The 19721-nt window shown below is 45.6% G+C and overlaps 1 long non-coding RNA gene across 1 annotated transcript; it reads left to right on the forward strand.

Moving 5' to 3' along the window:
* The first annotated feature begins 3307 nt into the window (after window positions 1-3307).
* On the forward strand, window positions 3308-18217 carry LOC107309603. Its single transcript, XR_001553249.2, has 4 exons — window positions 3308-5530; window positions 7861-11976; window positions 12975-13084; window positions 15757-18217. It is a non-coding gene; the product is annotated as an uncharacterized LOC107309603 (long non-coding RNA).
* Window positions 18218-19721: the final 1504 nt, after the last annotated feature.

Genomic DNA, 19721 nt, shown 5'->3' on the forward strand with positions numbered 1-19721 from the left:
ACAATGAATTATTTCTCCCGGAGCTCTGCCATACGAGTTTACTCTGCCTCTGTGCTGCGCTGTCAGTCATCTTATTGAGTGGGAAGATGGGTGTAGGGAAGACACATTCACACAGCTCCCTGTAGTTCCAGTCTATCCAAACAGTTCACATAGTGAAAAAAATGTTTCTTTCCATGTGATTGCTGAGTCCACATGAGCAAAATGCTGCGAGGGACAAATCAAAGAGCAGCATTTCCCCCTCGAGCCAAGAGGAGGAACTGCTGCTGTTGAGATGGCGCTGCTGATTGCATGTGGCATCCCTTCCACAGGAGATAGTGCAGGAAAAGATCTTTTTTTCCCATTCTTAAAGGTTTTTTCATACTTTATATTTCCTTTCCAGCTCCACAGTATATGGGATGATTTACTTAAGCTGAGTAAATGTTATTTGCAATCTTTGTTACGCCTTCAAACTCATTCTATGAGGCAATTTAGTGAGTGGTGATGAGCAGTGTGCAGGTTTGTTGCATACCCTTGGGGACTTCTGCTACCACCCAGTGATGGCACCCGCAGAAGTCACACCACAAGGGTCCTCCTCTCCAAGCAGCTGCCCAATGCATTTCCCCTTGCTCTCAATTCCATCAGTGCTTGCCTGGTTTTGCCTTCTGCAGAGTGTCAAAGCTGTTGGTGGCTACCTGTGCTGGTGTCCTTTCTGCAGCTGGACTGGGTGCTTCTCCACCTTTGCCTTCAGGGCCCAGGGTGCAGGGAAGCTGCACCCTGTTTCTGGGTAATTGTTCCTAAGGAAAGCTGCCAAAGAGGCTGAAGAAGCTCAGGAGTGCCAGGACCACTCATACAAGCTGAGCATGCACAAGTCAGTGGGACATGGCAGCACGTGTCTGAGGGGGCTCAGAGGGCTGGACGATGTCACTGCAAAGCCACGCTTTGACATTTGTGACAGGGGAAGTCCCAGATGACTGGAAAAGGCCGTATGCTACACCCATCTACAGCAAGTGCAAAGAAAGATTTGGGAAATTACAGATGAGTCAGCCTCACTTGAGGCCCTGGAAAAATTATGGAGTAGATTCTCATAAAAGTTGTTTCCAAGAAGAAAACTGAGAGAAGCTAATGCCTGTCTCAGCTAACCCAGAGCTCTTCCCCTGTCAGAGTTCACCACTTGCATTCTCATTGCTTCAGGAGAGGCCTGCAAGGCTGACTGTACTCATGGAGATGAGGGCAAAGAAGGCCTGAAGGAAAACCTTCCCAGTTTGTCATCTGTAATTAACCTGGCTGCCTGTTCAGCAGAGGTCCTGCCTTTTCCTTGACCTATGTGACAGCATGCATACAGTACATCAGTACTTCCTTGCTACTCTTGACATCTCTTGGAGGTCTGGGCTCTGGCTGGGCTTCAGTCTGCATCTCAGCGTGCCTCAGCAGCACTTTTCTTGTCTCCTTTGGGTCCCTATTCCCTCTTCCGTACCTCTTACACTCCTTTCTGCAGCTGAGTTCTCTCAGCAGCTCACTCTTCAACCCTGCTGTTTTTTGTGCACATTTTGCCCTTCAGGGGCAGGGCAGGTGGCAGCACCACTTTAACTTTGCCACCCCCAGTGCTTTACACCAGGTGAAGCCCATATAGAGCTGCTCCCCCTCTCCTTTGGGGAAAGAGCTCAGCAGCCAGCAGGTGGGCCAGGTTTCCATCTGTGCCTCTCTCAAATAATCAGCATCAAAGAAACAAAGGTCATCGGCAGCTGCAGGAGAGACAAAATCACAGGGCAGCGCAGGAGGACCAGCCATTTCAGATGCAGAAACCACGGCCCTAATAGGCTTTTCTTATTGATCTGCACCAGATTTTAATGGCAGGCCATTTCAGTGAAGTCTCAGTTGTTTGAAGCTCCTTAAATGAGGATTTAGGAGGTATTTTTCAGCATGCGGGCTGGACATTAAAGTTCTTAATTACTTAGTCTTTATGAAGCAGCTCGGTTTCTCAACCTTCTCTGCTTTTGATTCTTCCTAGCATTTATTTCTCCTTTTTAGTGTCCTGAAGTACAGAAGTTCCTGCTCCCTGTGGGGAACACATAGCACCGTTTCCCTAAGGACATTTGCTTTTTGCATCATTTCAGCTTCTCGCTGGGCTTTTTGCAAGCTTAGTTGGTGATAAATGAGCCAGACAACAGATGGCAGAGCTCTCTCTGTAATGTGGAAAGCGGTCCTTTACCAGAGGCGTCCACTTAAAAATGCAGCTGCTCGCTGGTGTGCAGCCAAACTTCCTCCTGAGGACGCCCTCTGAGAGCACTGCGGAGTGGGATGGATGCAAGTGGCTCTAATCATCTCCGCAGCGGGCTGCTGGTAAAGGCATCCTGCAGTGCAGCCCCACTCTTTTCATCCTCACCTTGTGGAGCCGACAGGTCAGAAGCTCATCCAGCTCATCATCGTCATTTACCCGAACGGTCACTGCAAGGAGCTGTTTCTTTTGTTTGGAAGGACGTTGCACGGATGGCATAGAGAAATGCAGAGAAATAATTCTGCTCCAGTGCTCTTTTGGGTGCAGATCCAAAGGTCGTGGCTGTCAGTGCGGTGGGTGACTCAGCCTCATGTTTGAGCAATGTGATCTATGTGGAAGCACAGAAGTCCCCGTGCAGTGCGTGTTCCCATGTGTGCATGGAACGTGTTGAGGTACTGTCGCCTCTCCCTCCGGCACCATTGCCGCTAGGTGGAGCCCCGGGGCAGCGCCTGCACGGGAATGGTTCGGGTTGGCAGGGATCATCTGGTTCCAACCCCCTGCTATAGGCAGGGTCACCTCTCTACACCAGGTTGCTCAAAGCCCCATCCAGCCCGGCCTCGAATGGCTTCAGGGAGGGGGAATCCGCAGCCTCTCTGGGCAACCTGTTCCAGTGTGTCACCACCCTCACAGATGCTGATGGTCTAAAGAGTCTTAAAAAAGCGCTGATCTACGGTGGTTGATTTGTGAGCAAAGACGACTTACTGAGATTAAAAAATAGCACGTAGATGTAACACAGCTACTGTAAAAACGTACTTTTTTAAAGCAACGATTGGAAGCCGAGTGATTGAGAGCCTTATGGACTTCCCTTGCATGAGCAGCTACCACAGCGTCAGGTACTGGTAGAACACTTGTGTTCAGATTCAAACCTGACTGAAAACACCACAGACAGCCTGGAACAGGCTGCCCAGGGAGGTTGTGGATGCCCCGTCCTTGGAGGTGTTCAAGACCAGGTTGGACGGGGCCCTGGGCAACCTGATCTAGTAAATGTGTATGTTTGGTGGCCCTGCCAGGCAGGGGGTTGGAACTACATGATCCTTGAGGTCCCTTCCAACCCGGGTCATTCTGTGATCTGTGTGATTCTGTGACATGACTTGGTTTTGCTTAGGATTGATTTTAAAATAGCTGAGCAAAGCTGAGGTTGCACAGCGCTTAGTTTCAGAGCAGATTATCCCTTTGTTTTCTTTTACATACAGCAAACCGCCCCTCAATGAACCAGCATCATCCAAATCACTAACAGAACCGGTCCCAGCTTACAGTGTTTATGGGCTTCTGGAATGGGGCATGTTTGCATGGGAGCCACTTGAGCAACCACCATGATCCTGCTCTGATACATGGGCTGTTTTGTGCAGTCTGCAGGAACCACTGCAGACCTCCTTGTATCAAAAGAGGCTATTGGGAGTACTTGCAGTTCTGATTGTGTCACCTTCTAGGTTATAAATAAATAAATCATTTGCCTTCCTTGAGTTCAAACCATAATCCATTCCTACAATGGCCAGGTCCCATCACACAAAACAAGGCTTCTCTCTAAGTTTTGAATAGACGTGGATCTTTTTCTTCCTTTCCCCATGCCAGTTTTCAAGTCTTGTCTGGAACTGATGGCCCTTTTCACAAAAGTTTTTGCCGTAGACCTCAATACATATAAATGAAGCAATGATGGCACCACACAGAGAAGATAATCAATGTCACTTTTCAGATTAACAGTGAGAAAGATACGTGTCTGCAAAGAGCAAGACTCAAAGGCTCTTTTTTCCCTCCCTGAGTGGGTGTCTGATTAGAGCAGCTTATCCCATATTAAGGCTGACACAGGACCAAAGACTTTGTGTGTAGCTCAGGGTTCCCAGGTTGTGCAAGCTGCCCAAGCATGACATCCCCTTTGAAATCATTAGATGTTCTGCACCCAGCTGTGCTGGTTATGTGACGGAATCACATATGAGGTTTGGCACGTGTCAGGAAAAATGCTCTCATAGAGCTCTTATAAAGCAGAAGTCTGTTTGCTGCACCGCTGTTGAAAGGTGCAGGCCATGTGCTGTGAGATGAATGGAAGACATTTGTAATGGAATACATCTGTAATCTTCACAAAGTACCTGACGAGGTCAGTGTGTGTGCAGAAGGCCGTGCTGCTCAGTCCATTCACATCTGCTTGAACAGATAGATCCCCTGTCAGTTAATTTGGGTGAGCTCTGAGGGTGCAGGCTACCCACACAACTTGCAATCCTGCATGAAACTGATTGTTTTTGACATTCATACTTCCTCTCTAGATTAAGGTTTTGCAGCTCTGACCTACATTCATTGAGCCTGCAGCTACAGCCCTTAATCATCACATATTTGGTACTACACCTCAGCCGGTAGCTTTCAGCCCCACAGCTAAGCAGGGCAGAGCTGCCAGAGCTCATGTACCTTGCTACATGGATAGTTTCATCTTGGCTTCAAGCTAAGGAGTCAGACTGTGATGTGGGGTTACCAAGGAGCCAGCATGTGGGACTGTGCTGCAAGTACCAAAGAGGAAAGGATGGCTGGGTAACCTCCTTCTCAGCCATCTCCAGGGATTTACACTGCGTGGTTTATGAGAAAGTACTTCCTTTTTTTCTATATGCACTTCCCACCTACCAATCTGCTGAATATCCCCTTGTTCTGCAAAGGAGGAAAACAAGAAGCCCCTGATCTCTCTTCTCCACATCATTTCTCATTGCCCACTGTCACCTTCAGGACCTCTCCTACTTTTCTGCTTTGCAGAGCATGCAGTCTCGCTCCTTCAAATCTCTCTTTGGTTGGGAAAGTTTCACATTTGTTGTGTTTAAGAACTTCCCCAAGGCCTTGTGATGATACCATCTGTGAAATCCATCGAGCAGTGAATACACAGTATTATTCCTGGGTCTGCCTAATGCCTGGTTGCTTGAAATGTCTTAAAATCTGCTCTTTTTCTGTCTTTCATCCCACTCTTTAAACTTCCTAATGTCTCGTCGATGTTTCTGATTGCCTGTTTAGCTCTGCATTGCCACCTGGGTCACTTCATGAAACCGAGGCGGTTAATTTAGAGCCCTTAAGGTGCTTGAAATGCTCCCATTACGCCTCCAGCCTGGATGACTTTACATTTACTGACACTGAATTTAATTTCTGTTCATCTAACTAGTTCATGTCTCCAAAGATAATAGCAAAGAATTCCTCGAGGGCACTTTACCAGGAGAAGTGTGGCTTCATGTTCATTACCAACCAACCTGTGTAATGACGAAGATGTCCTAAGGAAACGTCTATGCAGACTTTGCTTGGAGTGCCAAGGTGAGGAGGGGGGAACCTGTTTTAGACACTCAGGTTTCATGTGCAAGCAACATAATAAAGCAGCACCCTTTGTGGCTGAAGGCGATGTCGCCGGGGTTAATGACGGATGACTTCCATTTGCAGGGCTGGTGCTGGTGACCTGTCTGAGCACCCCAACCCAACTCAGCAGGTGTTTGTAATGACACACATCAGACCATAGTGCTGGCTTCTTTCTGTTTCCCAGTAGCAAGTCAAGTAAGAAACGAAGGATTTATCCTAACCACATAGAGAAAATTTTTGTGTAGGAATCATCCTGGTGAAGGATATTCGTACAGCACACGGATCCAAATTTTCACATGGATTTATTAAGAAAGCTTTTCCTGGAACCAAAAAAATCCAGAGTCAGACAGACACTTTGGGCATAAACACGTCTCTGGCAATCTTGGTGGTTCGCTCTGAGCTCTGAGCACACCCACTTCTCCCTGCTGTCTGGAGCAGAGAGGCCACGGGGGTGTTTCAGTGCACTTTAGCAACCGCCTGCATGGCTACAGCCCGCCACGCACAGCCCGAGAGCTGCTCACCTCCTCACATATTAACTAAGTATTCCACAGAGCTTCAAAATAATCAGCAGATGACAACTGTGCGCCCTTTTGTCATCTGCTTTGCGGCATTACATTGCCACCACAGCACCATTAAAGCAGTGGCATTTGGGATGTGAACATATTCAGGTTCACAGCAATCTTGCTCACTACAATCCTTCCACCTCCTCCACTTCCACTCACTTGGAAAACTGGGGAGGACATGTGCAGCTCCCAACTCCTTCCTTTGCTGGGCACCTCTCTCTGAGCATCCCCAGCATTGCTGATGCTCTCAGGCCAGCGGAGCGGCTGCCCCGTGCTGCCGGACCTCCTGCCCTGCCTCACAGCGAAGCTATTTTAGACCCTGCCAAATTCAGCCGTGTTGATGCATTTCTCATCCCTCTCCCTGTAATATCTAGTTGCCGTAGTTACCTCATGTATCTAAGGCAACCAGATGTTGCAGACGAAGGCACTGAAATAGCATCAACAAGTGCGAGGATGGCAAGTGCTGTATCTGGCTGCCCAGAACTAAGCTGCCCAGGGCTGATTCCCACCAAGGAAGGGATCTCTGAAGAGCTGTGAAGGGATTTTTGGAGCACGTGGCCATTCTTATCAAGTTTTTGCAGGACAAAAGATAACAAAAATAATAAAAAAAAATCCAATCTAGAAAAGGAGCAGATGAGGCATGTTTTGTTCAAATAAGCTGCAGAGGAAAAAGAGTGGAAAACTCCTAAGCTAAGCATGGCTATGTTACGAGGAAAATTACAGTGGATCTACAGCACCTTGGGTGCTGCCATATTCCAACAGGAGCATCACTCTGCAGCTGCTCTCCTGCACCTCCCTCCCTCCTACAAAGGCTCTGGCTCCACGTGAGGGCCCAAAGAGAGCCCTGAGCAATTAATTCAGGTAGTAAAAGCACCCTCCCTCCTAAGGCTGTCAAAGCACAAATCAAGCACAACACCTTTTCAGGGAACCTTTCTCACCACTGAGGGAAGCAGGTGCTTAGTATTGCATTAATTTTAAACCCCTAATTAGTGTGACTTGAATCCTGGCCCAATTCCAGGTTAATTCATTATATTCTTCCAAACAGAGCTCCCCGCTGGCTTTATTTGCATGCAGCAGGCTGGGTGCCCAACCCATCAACACCTTCTCTTTGCTCTGCTCTGCATGAAGGGAATGGAGTAGCATGGAGCTCCATGGAGTTGTGGCTGCTATGGCACCAGCTTGGCAGCCCAGTTGCACGCTGTTATCATAGTACCATCTAGGCTGGAAAAGACCTGTATGATCCTTAAATCCAACCATCTGCCTGGCCTACAGAGTCCCATCGCTAGGCCATGTCCTCTGACACGTATGTCAGCTCTGCTTCTGGCTCTGCAGAATTTCAGCTGAGTAAGAACTGCTGGGTCACAAAATGCACTAGGGCAAGGAGCAGTACAGGAGGGATGAGGAAAAGGACGTGGCATGTTTCAGCCAGGATTTCAGCTTGGCTGAGTTCTCAAGCGATCAGAGACACAGAAATGTCACTGTGCAGAGCTGGCTCCAGGGCTCGTCATGCCTCAAGCTGTGAGGTGAAGGTGAGGGGAGAGGACGGCAGCAGGGGCATTGTGGAGGGTGTTCAGGCACCGGCATGGCCTGGTGCACAGCAAATGTGAGGAGAATGATGACTTCTTAGGTGTTTACTGGACTGGACTTAAGACCTGTGTGAGCAATTAATGTTGATTAGCAGTTCCCTCTGCTGGCTGAGCTAATGAAGTTATGGCTTCTGTCCTACAGGCGTATTTCTGCTGCTGGAAGATGCTGTTGAGCCAAGTGATAAGACGTCTCTGCACATAACCTAATGAGGTCAGCTACACAAAACAGTGCTTGGGGGATCTGTGTGACAAACGATAAAAGCACAGCTCCCTCTTCTGCCATCAAACTCCTTTCTGGTAATGAAAAGAGCAGAGCAGCCAGGGCTGCTTGCTCTAGGAGTGATCCTGACATGTGTTTCCCCAGATAGTTCAGAGCCACTGCTGAGGAGAATTTGTATTGGTTCTGTTGCTGCATCATCTCACGTGTTTGCATGTGCGTACAGGTGCTGTCTGATTGGGCTCTGGAGCAAGAGTGGGAATCTACCAATTGTTTAATATGTTATTTTAAGAGGCTGTGAGGTTTTTGTTTGTTTTGTTTTTTAATGGGGCAAAATACTTTTCCTTCCTCCTTTCTACCTTTAAGGAAGGGTAAGACAGACCATTAAGGAGTCTTCTGCATCTCTCACATGAGATGGAGATGTGGTGACTTACATAAAACAAGTTACGAGCCAATTGTTATGAAACTCCAAAGTTTAAATCACTGTGAAATAAGAAATAGAGAAAGCCCATTTCAGGCCAGGTAGCTCATATCCGAGCTGCTTCCTTCTGTCCAAGCATCTCTCCATGTTGAGGTTCAGCAGGAAATGAAGGCTTGCTGCGAATCCACTGTCTGCTCACAGACCTGAAATCATCAGCTGGAGTCACAGCTCACACAGCGATCCTAGGAAAACATTGTTACAGACAAATGTGCTTCTCTTTTATTCTATGGATTTATGTGTGTTTGTTTTGAATGTGACTCACTGATCTGCTGTACGCTTTGGGATATCACTATCTACTTCTCTCTGTGGAGTGGGGCTGATGCCAGCCCACCTGTGCCACAAGGCCGTACAGACAGACACAAGGGAGGGTATGAAACTAGGCGACTGTTTTCACATCCAGGGCAACTGGCTTGAATCCCGTGTTTCCAGCTGCTGAATGCTTTCCACCATGGGATTCTTGTGGGTTTTTGTGAAGAGCTCTTGCACCTTCTGCCTCTCCACCACTCGGCAAGGAGCAGGGCTGGATGCTGGACAGCCACTAACAGCCTTGCCAGGGAAACCTGCTCCTGTCTGGCCAAAGCTGTAAAGGGTTTGAAGTATGGACTTGAACTCCTCAGGAAAACTTCTGCTACACCCAAAGCAATAGCTGAACACAAGCATCCCGTGCCCAGACCGGGCTTACTGTGGGAACGGCTGGATGTAGCCAGGGAAAGAAGGCGGCTCAGAGAGCGGCTGCAGTGGGAGGCAAGGACAGCCAAGCTAAACAATGTCCGTCTGCTTCCACATCCTCCTGCTCCTCCTCAGGAACACGACGGGGAGCAGCTGCCCTCCCACGTGAGCTGGGCTCAAGGTGCCCTGTTCAGATTCTCACTATCCAAGGGCCAGTGACCCCTGCTATGCCCAGCCTCTGCTGGCATCAAGCCTTTGGGCTTCAGCTCTCCCCTGTGCTGCTCAAGTGCTCCTGGCTGGGTGCACTCTCACTTTCTTACTTGAACCCTGTGAATTTGCATACAGAAAGCCCCATTAACCCTGATCAAGTGACATTCATGTTGTGGTGTTAAGTGGCCAGAAGCAGAGAAGGTCAAGTTGTGAACTGAACACGTTTCCCTTCTAAAACTGAAACAATTGGTGCTGTCACGGGAATTTCTCAGGGGCATGTTCATAATAATTGCACAGCTTTTCTTGATGGTTTTTCACCAATACGTTACAATTGAATTTCTGCAATGGCAGGAAGCTTGGTAAAAGTAAAATGCCATACCCTTTAAAAATATGTATATTTTTTTACATAAGGTATTGAGCCTTATATACAGATGCATTAATTCACCGTTACTGTTTGAAATGTATTTGATTTAAGCTACTAATTATATTAGCTATTAGATAATAATTGTAATAGAGCTGCAAGAGTCCTCATTCCCTGCATGGTCCGAGCTACCAACTCCTCAATAAGGACTGGGTCGTTGCTAGCTAATGACCCTCAAATAGTTCCCGACTTAGTGAGGCACAATCAGTGCTTACATGGCTTATTGCTTTATATGCTGGGCTACTTGACCCTCTACAGTTACTGCTCTAACTGGGTTAGGAGGTTGCATTTCAGCAGACAGAGAAGTGAGAAACTGGGGAAACCCCAAGTAGAAATATATTCATGGCAAGAGCTGCTTTTGTGCATGCACACACATTTCATAGGCCTCAGTCAGGTGGGAAATTCAGAGGTCCCAGTGTGAAAGCTCAGAAGTATCAGTATGCAAATGTGGGAGCTCTCATACGTGGGCTCCCTGTTCCCAGCATCAAAATGACAGTGCCATACCACAAATATGGCACATTATGGTGTGCAGCACTGAGCCATTTCAGCCACTGAACCTGCGGGTTGTTTCATTAGTGGGGTATGGGGATGGCTACGTGCAGGTACATACACATAGAGATAGCCAAGGAGGGAAACAAAACAGAGGATGTAGAAAAAGAGATTCAGCAGCAGCAGCAAGGAGGAGATGGGCTGGTCTTCTTTTTTTAAGGCCTTGAGAAGTTAATTTTCACTTCATACCCATCAGGTGTGGGGCTTCTGAGCAGCAACCCAGCAGCTTGCAGGCTCCAGCTGCAGGATAAAGGTCTTGTGGATGCTTTGGGGTATTCTACCACATGCTGGGGACTTGTGTGGATGAGCACGTGGAGGTGACTGTGCCAGCAGGCTGATGGCTGAGCATTTGGGTCCAGAAACAGCAATGGAAAGTGAGAGGAGAGAGAGAGCAGGAGGTACTTGGCCAAGGAGGGCGAGGCAGGAAGGCCCAGGCAGGCTGAGGGAAGAGGAGGAGGCTTTTGGGTACGTGAAGGTGTGGTGAGAAACTTGCATCGTGTTTCAGAAAGCAAAACGTACTGTCCACAAACCTGACTGAGAACAAATTCTGGAGATCATTTTAAAAATCATATAGAGCAATTGAGAGCAAAGCTGTACTTAATTTGGTTATAATCCTTTGCATTGAGATGTATTTCAACTGAACTTAAGACTTCTGAGTGCCATTCAGAGAAGAAACCTGATAACTTTTGGCAGAGGGAAGGACTGCCTTGTTAGAATTAAATTCTCTCAGCTGGCATGTTTATCACTTAGAGATCAATGCAAACCAGAGGATAAATAAAAGCAGATTTTGAAAGTGAACAGGCAGATGTTCAGGCACCAAAAGTCTGTTCTGGGCTGGGGAGGAGAGCGTTCCTTTTGTTTTTCTGCCTTGAAGAAAATGGAATTGAAATGTATTTAATTGACAGGTTGGTATCTTGTTTGCAGACCTGGTAAATCAGTGGACAGCATAGCAGAGGTCTTGCATCTGCTGCCCCTCAAGACCTATGAATTTGCCTCGCTAAATGCAGGCACCAAAACTGAGTTTATCTTCCAAGGTGGTGTTCTTTAACAGGAAGCACGTGGTCCAGTTCTTAACAGGACTTGGATGGGGCTGAACAGCACAGTGATGGTTTTATAAAAGAAACTGTATTTTCCCATGGAGACTTGGTATTTCAAAGGAAAAGAGAGCCAGGAGTGTGTTTGTTTCTCATGACAGACTGACAAACTCTCTGTCTTCCCTGATCTTGGTTTGGAACTGCTTCTTCCTTCCCTCTGCCATCTCCTGCTCTCATGCTCAGCCACACCAGCCCCACCCCACCAAAATAGTCAAGCTGGCATCCCCATAAGTGCTGCTGTCTCCGCTTTCTGGAAAAGCCCATGAAATGAACATGACCAGGTTTTATCCAAATGCTTCTTTTCTTACTGAAGAAGGTCGGCGTGAGGCTGTTCTCCTACCTTGTCTCACTGGCTACCTCAAAGCACCTTGTGTTGTTATGATGCTGATAAAAGGAAATGAGGAGTGCTAAGCCTCCAGGACGCTGAGATCTGGACATCTGGCGCTGATGAATATCTCTTCATTGCCTCTGTGCCTTTCCCCATTGACTGACCACTGTGTCTGGCCTTACACTGTGAGCTGCATGCAAGCCGTCCTTTTATCCTGTTTGTCCTGAGTATAATGGAACCTGCATCCTCGCTTGAGATCTCAAAGGCTTTCTGTAATTAAACACTTAAGGTGAGTATGAGTAGCTGAAATCTCTTCATTAGCAACTGTTTTTGTGGATAGAGTAAGATTTCAATGCAGGTTTCAAACATGGATGCCTTTCATTCAGTGGTTCTTCCTGTGCTTTATGTATGTAATTGTGTGCTCTAGTAGGAATGGTGTAGATGGGTGCAGAGCTATAATATTTTTAGAGCAACAACGGGGTGAGGAAAAAATATGATGAGTGTGGGAAGACACGGCCTGTTTCTGTAACGTGCTATATTTGAACTGGAGCCTGTCCTACAACTGCCTCCAATAGACAGATAAATCATTATGCAGGGGAAGAATTACAATAGTGACATGTACCATGTTTATAAGCAAAATCTCGTTCGCCCCTGCCAGGGAGAGGATCTTCCATTGCAGGAATGTGTGGCCTTTGTGTGACCGACGTGGATCATTGACTCCAAGTCCTGCCTCCACACAGGACAACATGAGAATCAAACTCTGTCTGAAGGTGTTGTCCAAAAGCTCCTTGAACTCTAAGAGTTACAGATGTTTGCCCAGCTCCCTAATCTATCAGGATCTCTCAGCAAGGCTTCTTCACTCCTGCGGGAGCTTACAGCTCCTGCCAGTTCAGTGCTGCCCATGGACTTGCTTAGTATAAGTTGGATGCCTGTGTCCAGGTCATTTTCAGAACAAAATTAAAAAGAACTGGCCCTGAAATGGAGCCCTGCCAGCGACTGGTCGCCAGCCTGATGTAAGCTCACTTACTATAGCCCTCTGAGCCTGACCTGTCAGCCAATTGTTCACCCATCACATTCTGGTTTTGTCTAATTGTATGCTGGAGAATTTTTCCAGAAGGATACTGTGACAAACAGTATAAAAGCTTTGCTGAGATCCAGAAAGATTATACTAACAGGCTTCCCTTGGTCAATTGAGTGGGTAGCACTGTCATAAAAGGAGGCTAAGTTCATTAAACAGGACTTTCCCCTTGTGAACACAGCTGTGACCAATGACTTTATTGTTTCCAGGTGTTTTCCAGAGATGGGGTTTGGATTTTGGGTGGTCCTGTGTGGAGCTGGGAGCTGGACTTGGTGATCCTTGTGGGTCCCTTCCAACTGAGGATATTCTGTGATTCTATGTAAGTCTTACACGAACACATCCTTTCTTTCTGGGTACTGTTATGGGATCAACAAACTACTTTGTTGTACCAATTGCACTTACGCTAGTTAATAACTGGTCTAGAAGTAGGACAACTTCTTTAAGTGTTAGCACATACAAGTACGGTACACATCTATGTTCCTCTGTTTCTTTGGAAAGGGAGCAATAATGAAAATATTTAAAGTTTTTGATAGTTCTGTATCACGGGTGGGCTGGGATTCAGGAAAGACACTGGATTTGCTTGGATTTAAGCAAAGAACATTGAAAACAGAGACTGAGTAGTTCAAAGTATGTGTAATAGGAGATGAGGTCTGCACCAAATAAATTGCCAGATTAAGTAAACTCAAATGTAGTACCTAATTAATATTATGACTGTGGTGTCTGCTTGGTGGTCTCTGCAAAGAGCAAGTTTTGACCTTGTAGAGATCCCCAGGGTATAGTTAGTAATAGCTCGAAAGTGGACAACCCTGGCCCAAGCCTGGATTAGAAAACATTTAGGATTCATGTCCATTACAGTTTAAATTGGTGTAAATCAGAGCAGGAACAAGCGTAATTCTAGTCCTAGCTAAACGCTTGCTTTGCCTCAACATAAAGTTTATCCAATGATGAGACAGTTTAAAGTGTGAAGCAGAAAAGTAATGGATGCAAAACTATAATTACAAAGTTAAAGAAAGCAATTAAAAATCCAGTAACTTTGTGCTCAGTTCACTGCCTGAACTGAAATGCAGTAGGATTAGAAAAGCACCTGAGTTGATGAAGAGAAAAGGAAGGACATATCAGAGCAGGGTTGGAGCAGCTCATGCCGTCATCCTGGGCAGCCATTTTTTTATGCGCAACAGAACTGAGTTGAAGTATCTATTGCAAGACTGAAAAATCCCAATGGTTTATTTATCCCTACACCTGGTTGACAGTAGGAAGATAATGCCAGTTTTCAGACATCACCAAGGATTTCATCATAACTAATACATAACTATGTGTCACTTGAGCTTTGGCAAAACAATGTTTTTTTTTCAGTGCAGATACATTTTGTTGGAAGTCCTGACTGCTCCAATTGTTTTGCTTCCATTTTAAACTCCTTTTTACATGGGTATGGGTCTATACAAGGGACCTTCATATTGAGTCTTCACAGGGTCAAGCAATGCAGGTTAGGAATACAAAACTGTTTGCTTCACAAAATCACACAGAATCACAGAATTATCAAGGTTGGAAAAGACCTAGAAGATCATCCAGTCCAACCATTACCAATACTTCCCAGCTAAATCATATTCCTCAACACAACATCCAGACGTTTCTTGAACACTCCCATGGTCGGTGACTCCACCACCTCCCTGGGCAGTGCATTCCAATGCCTGACTACCCTTTCCGAGAAGTAATACTTCCTAATGCCCAGCGTGAATCTGCCCTGGCGCAGCTTGGAACAATTGCCTCTAGTTCTATCACTGTCTACATGAGAGAGAAAAGGCCGGTCCCTAGCTCATTACAACCTCCCTTCAGAGGTCCTTTGGAACCTCCTGTTTCTTGTCCTCTGCAGTTGCTTCCTTCAGCCATCACTCCCGAAGATGGAATTGCTGGAAAGATTACATCTGCTGGGGATAAATTCTTAAATGAATGAGGCTTAAATGTGTTTATTTCAATTTCTGCACCTTGGAAAAGAACTCGGTAATTTCTTAATGGTCCCCCAGGAGAGGGTTAAGATTAAGTAAACAGTGTCTGAAAAGCACTTGGCAGATGGCAAAAGAAGTCCAAGTATTTTCAGAGCTCTGGTGAGAGGAAACCTCTCGTTAGGCTGCATGTCTCAAATCAGCTTCAGCAGATTTATTTCTTCTCTGATTGTGAGCTTTAAAAGGAGAAGACATGTTCACGTTTCTGGCACTTGCAGTCTGAAATTCTCATATCTGTCACATTCTTTTGGCTTTTGTCTTGTGTTCATTACTGTGCTCTTTAAGTGCTTAAAAAACTTGAGCTCTTTGGACAGCATAAATTTAAAATTAGCCAGAGTGTGTTGTTCAGAGGTATTCATGGAGCTGGAAACCCCTTGGAGCTCATAAGATGCTGGGTTTAAGCTACGTATCCAAGCTAGACATTCGCATTTCAAAGTGTTGGGGGGTATTTCTTGTTTTTGAAGCATTTAAACAGAATGTTTGGTGCTGATGAATGATAATCCCTGGAGAAATAGGAAAGGAAAAGAAAAGAAGAATTGGGCACAACTATCTCGCAACCAGCTTCCAATGCAGAACAGCAATTAAATTGGTAAAACTCTAAATTGTGAAAGGATTTAAAATCCTGGTACAGAACATCCCTTCCCATGGAACTGCAGTGCCTTTTTAGGGATCCCACAACAAGGTTTCAGCAGCGTAATTCACGTGGTTTAATTGATTTTTCCACCTTTTCTCTACGAAGTGATAAAGCTCGTTGTCAAGTCAGATAAGAAAGCTGAGCTGTGGACTGCATGTTCACAGCATTTTCCAATTTCAGCTTTCTATCGCTGGGGCTTTTTCATCATCCCTAGGCAAACTCGATGTATTATGGTTTGTTATTCATTTAGCACCTCAAAGTACACCAGGCATATTAAAGATAGAAAAGCAAAATGTGTCCCCGACTAAGAGAGAATTTCTTAATTACTATTTCATTTTGTATGTTATTACTTTCTAGAGGCCCTGATCAATGCCTTGGTCACTGCACAAATACAGAGGAAGGATCAGTCACAGACAGGTGAGTTTATCTCCAAAACACATGGTTCAGGTGTAGGGTGGAACGAAAGGAAGCTCTTGAATGGAGACCTCTGGCAAATGCATTAGTCCATACCAGTCTTGAGCCAGCCAGCTCTGGAAGCAGCATCACTGCCCATCTTGGAAGCAGTGCCGGCCTCATCCATTGTTGTCCTTTCGGCAGCCTGGCTTCTATAGATGATGTCTTCTCTTGCAGCAGGTAGATCTTAGCACCTCTGGGGAGGGGTTACCGAGCAAACTTGTTTGGCCAACATTGCAGGAGCAGAAAGGTTATAGTGACAGGAGGCAATGGAGGCCCCTGGGACTTGCAAAAACTGGTCACTGCTGTGTGTAGATGTGCACTGAATTGCACCCTGGGGGATCAGCCTTCTTCAAACACAGGTCTGGGCACTCCTCAGTACCAAAATGGGCCTCTTACAGTCAACTGGCATGTCTGTTCTCTAGCCCACTTCAGGGCTAATCTTAAGTTCCACTGAGACTGAAACTGGAGGGACCAAGATATCTGGCATGAGTCACAGCAAGGAAACATCATCTGGGCTAAGCGAAGATTTATTAAAGGAATGCCTTTCAAAGACCATCAAAAGGCGTCACATTGGTATGTAATGGTAAGTATTTAAGGAGTAAGAGAAGCTACGTACCAAATGAAATAAAGGGGAGAAAAAGGGATAGTCAGTAAACCTGGGATTAGCTTAATTGAGAGGAAGATGCTAAGAGTGCTTAAGACCATTAGTTATTAAAGCATTTGACCAATCCTTCTTTAGCCAGGCTTTCCACACTGGGCGGGGGGAACCAACCAAAAAACCCATTGTTCTTCTTTGAAATACTGATTGCTCATTCAATATATTCTAGAGAAAGCAAGGATGACTAGCCTATTATTTTCAAGAGTTAGTAGATGATTGTGTGGATGATAATTATATCCTGTTAGAAACATCCCTTGAGGTAGGGATGGAATAGAGGCAGGGTGAAATGGCATAAATTTATGGCCCTTCACTTGTCTTCAATTATTAAGGATAGTCTGTAACTGAGGATAAAGGAAATGAGTGAGGCTTTGGGCTTTGACCACTTGAAATGTCTCTTTCTGCTAAGCAAAGTACAAGATGGACTTGATGATCCTCGTGGGTCTCTTCCAACTTGGGATATTCTATGATGAGTGATTCTATAGTTCTGTGTTGGAGCACCTTTGCTTAACTGGAATGAGAATGTGTCTTTATAAGAAAAAAAAGAAACAGCTGGCCTCAAAATTGGACAACACTACCACAAAACCAAACCACCCAACCAGGAAAGGAAAAGTGGAAGTTAGTGGCACTCTAGGGGCTAAGGCTGAGTACTGTCTGAGCTGAGGATGGTACTGGTGATGCACTCAGCATTTTTTTATACAACAATTTCCCACTTCAGGTTTGCTTGACTTTCTTGATTTTGGTAATGATTTTTGTGCTGCTTTCCCTCAAATATCCCAGATTGTAAGCCATCCCACTCATGTGCCGTGAAGTCCTAATAAATATATATCAGACTTAAAAAGCTTACACAAGCGTCGTTATTTCAGTGCAACCTACTCATCCTTCAGAATTAGAAAATGAGAAGCATCTCCAGCATGAAACATCTACTCATCAAGAGATTTCCAATTCTTTGTTCTGTTTTTCAAGAGGATTGCCAAATGGAGAAGTTAGTAGCGTGGATTTACACCTGAGCTGAATACTGGATGTCCCCAGAGAGCAAGTGTGAAAGAATTCAAGGACTGATCATTTGAACTACGAACTTCTCAACATAAACACGTACATTGCAGGAGACAGTGTGAAAGTGTGCAGAGCTGGAGTCAAGTGAGCAATAACAACTGACTACCCCATGCCTCAAGTAATACTGTGAAATGGTGGCAGCTCTCAGCCTGGAGGAAGATCTCTCATCTCATTGTACAGCTTGGCTTGCTGGCTAAAACCTGCAAAGTGCCAGTGTTGAGAAATCAGCTCTGGCGGTTGCAGGAGCCGTTCTCTTCTTGAGGCCTCCCATGGGACGTAAGCCACACGTGGCAGGAGAGGGGTTTCCCTGGCTGTAGCTAAGATGCTCAGGCTGTGTAGAATGCCATGCTCTGAGCACTGACAGCGACTGTTTTGCACAGTGATGGTGAGAGCTATGTGTCTAATTTGGGCAGCAGCAGATGGGACTCCTAAGACAGCAAGAGACTGGCACTACCAGCAGAGGGAAGGGATAATGTGTTCCTTCTGCAGCAGAAATCTCACAAATGACTCATGACTCTTCTGCAGCTCATGCTGGCATCAATTGGTCTTTCTAACCGTGACTACACATTTTAAAGGTCAAGATATAATGCTTCTTTTCCAAGAACCTTTGAGTTCATACTGATGAGGGTTTTGTTCTGAAGGACACAGAAGTTCCTTATGGTCTAACCAGGAGTTTTCTCCTGCTGGCACAAGTCTAGAGGTGATGAAATAATCTAGCCAATAAATCTCTCAGGGGAGTTTGATTCCCGGGTCCTAAATGCACACATAATTATCATGTACATGACTAACACCAAGCAGGCCTCGTGCTTGGGCTCTGGCATGTCTGAGCCGCACCTACATTCCTCCTGCAGGCCCTCATTTGAGAACAGATTTCAATTAACCGTGATCAGATGTTTAAGGTGGCCTCGGTCTTTTATTTTACGCGTAGGTGTTTAAATTTCACTGCTTTACTCTTAAGGATGCATTTGGCTGCTAACTAGAACAGGGGCTGATTTAGGCATGTGCTTGAATGGTTTCAATAGGGCTTCCCATGACAGCATAACCCCAGCACTGGCTGAACTGTGTGTGCAGATTGCCCACGTGCATTGTGAAAGCTTACAGCAATGGCTCTCCTATTTCCCACACTAACTGGCATTGCTCCACTGTCCTCTGCAAAAAGTGAAAGCCCAAAGCTGAATGCTTTTGGAAATTGTGTTTGTTCTCCCCAGGATGAATTCTCACCTACACGAGGCAGTTTTCTGTGCAAATTCCAGTTCTGGCACAGTTTGTGCTTGCTTGAAATCATCGTGATCTAAATCAGCACAGCCTGTGATCTATGGCAGTGAAGCCACTGTGAGAATTTCCATTAGAGAAACTGCTGGTTCGAAGATCCAAAGGATACAAATATCCCAATGCTACTTATTCTTCAGTCTCTCTAAGTTCTCTTGTTAGCTGTCATTTACCATTGTACACAGAGACAAGTAAACCAGTGCTGACTGCCTTTTGTACCATGGGTTGCAACCCCGTGCAGGTAAGTAGCCGTCTACACATAAGCTGAAATCTTTGTTTCGTAACGTTTCTTTCATACATTTCTGATCAACATCCAGTTTAAAATAGTAATAATTCACCTTTAATAGTTAGATAAAAAAAAGGGGTTGCAGCCTCAGTTCAGCTTTCCTTGACTGGTGAACTGAAATTTGTGTTTCGTAACAGTACCTTTATTAGCCAGCTTGCCACAGAGGCCTGGGACAGGTGACCTTTGCAAATCAGTAACCAACTTTGACTTCAGAAATTGTCTTTCATAACCATGTTAATCCCAGGGACACACCCTCTGCCTACACTGAACGTATTTTTCAGCAACTTTAAGCTAAAAACGGCATGCGAGTGATTGAAACCGCATTTAAAACCTTGTGTTCATTCCCGCATGGGATGCAAACACGATTAGGACTAAGGGTCATTTGCATTTCACTGGTCATATTGAGTATTAAGTTGTAGCAGCACCTGTCTTCATGCCACGTGTGTATAGGGAAAAAACAATCATTTTTTAACATAGCTTTAGCTTTCAAAACTGCCTTATAACACGCCATGAAATGGTCCATCCAACACGACTAATCTTAAGTAATAAAATGTCCTGCCAGTGCTGGTTTTATTTCTAGAGGAATATGATCTCAGATTC

The sequence above is a fragment of the Coturnix japonica genome, chromosome 2 (assembly GCF_001577835.2).
Source record: "Coturnix japonica isolate 7356 chromosome 2, Coturnix japonica 2.1, whole genome shotgun sequence".
NCBI classification, from domain to species: domain Eukaryota; kingdom Metazoa; phylum Chordata; class Aves; order Galliformes; family Phasianidae; genus Coturnix; species Coturnix japonica.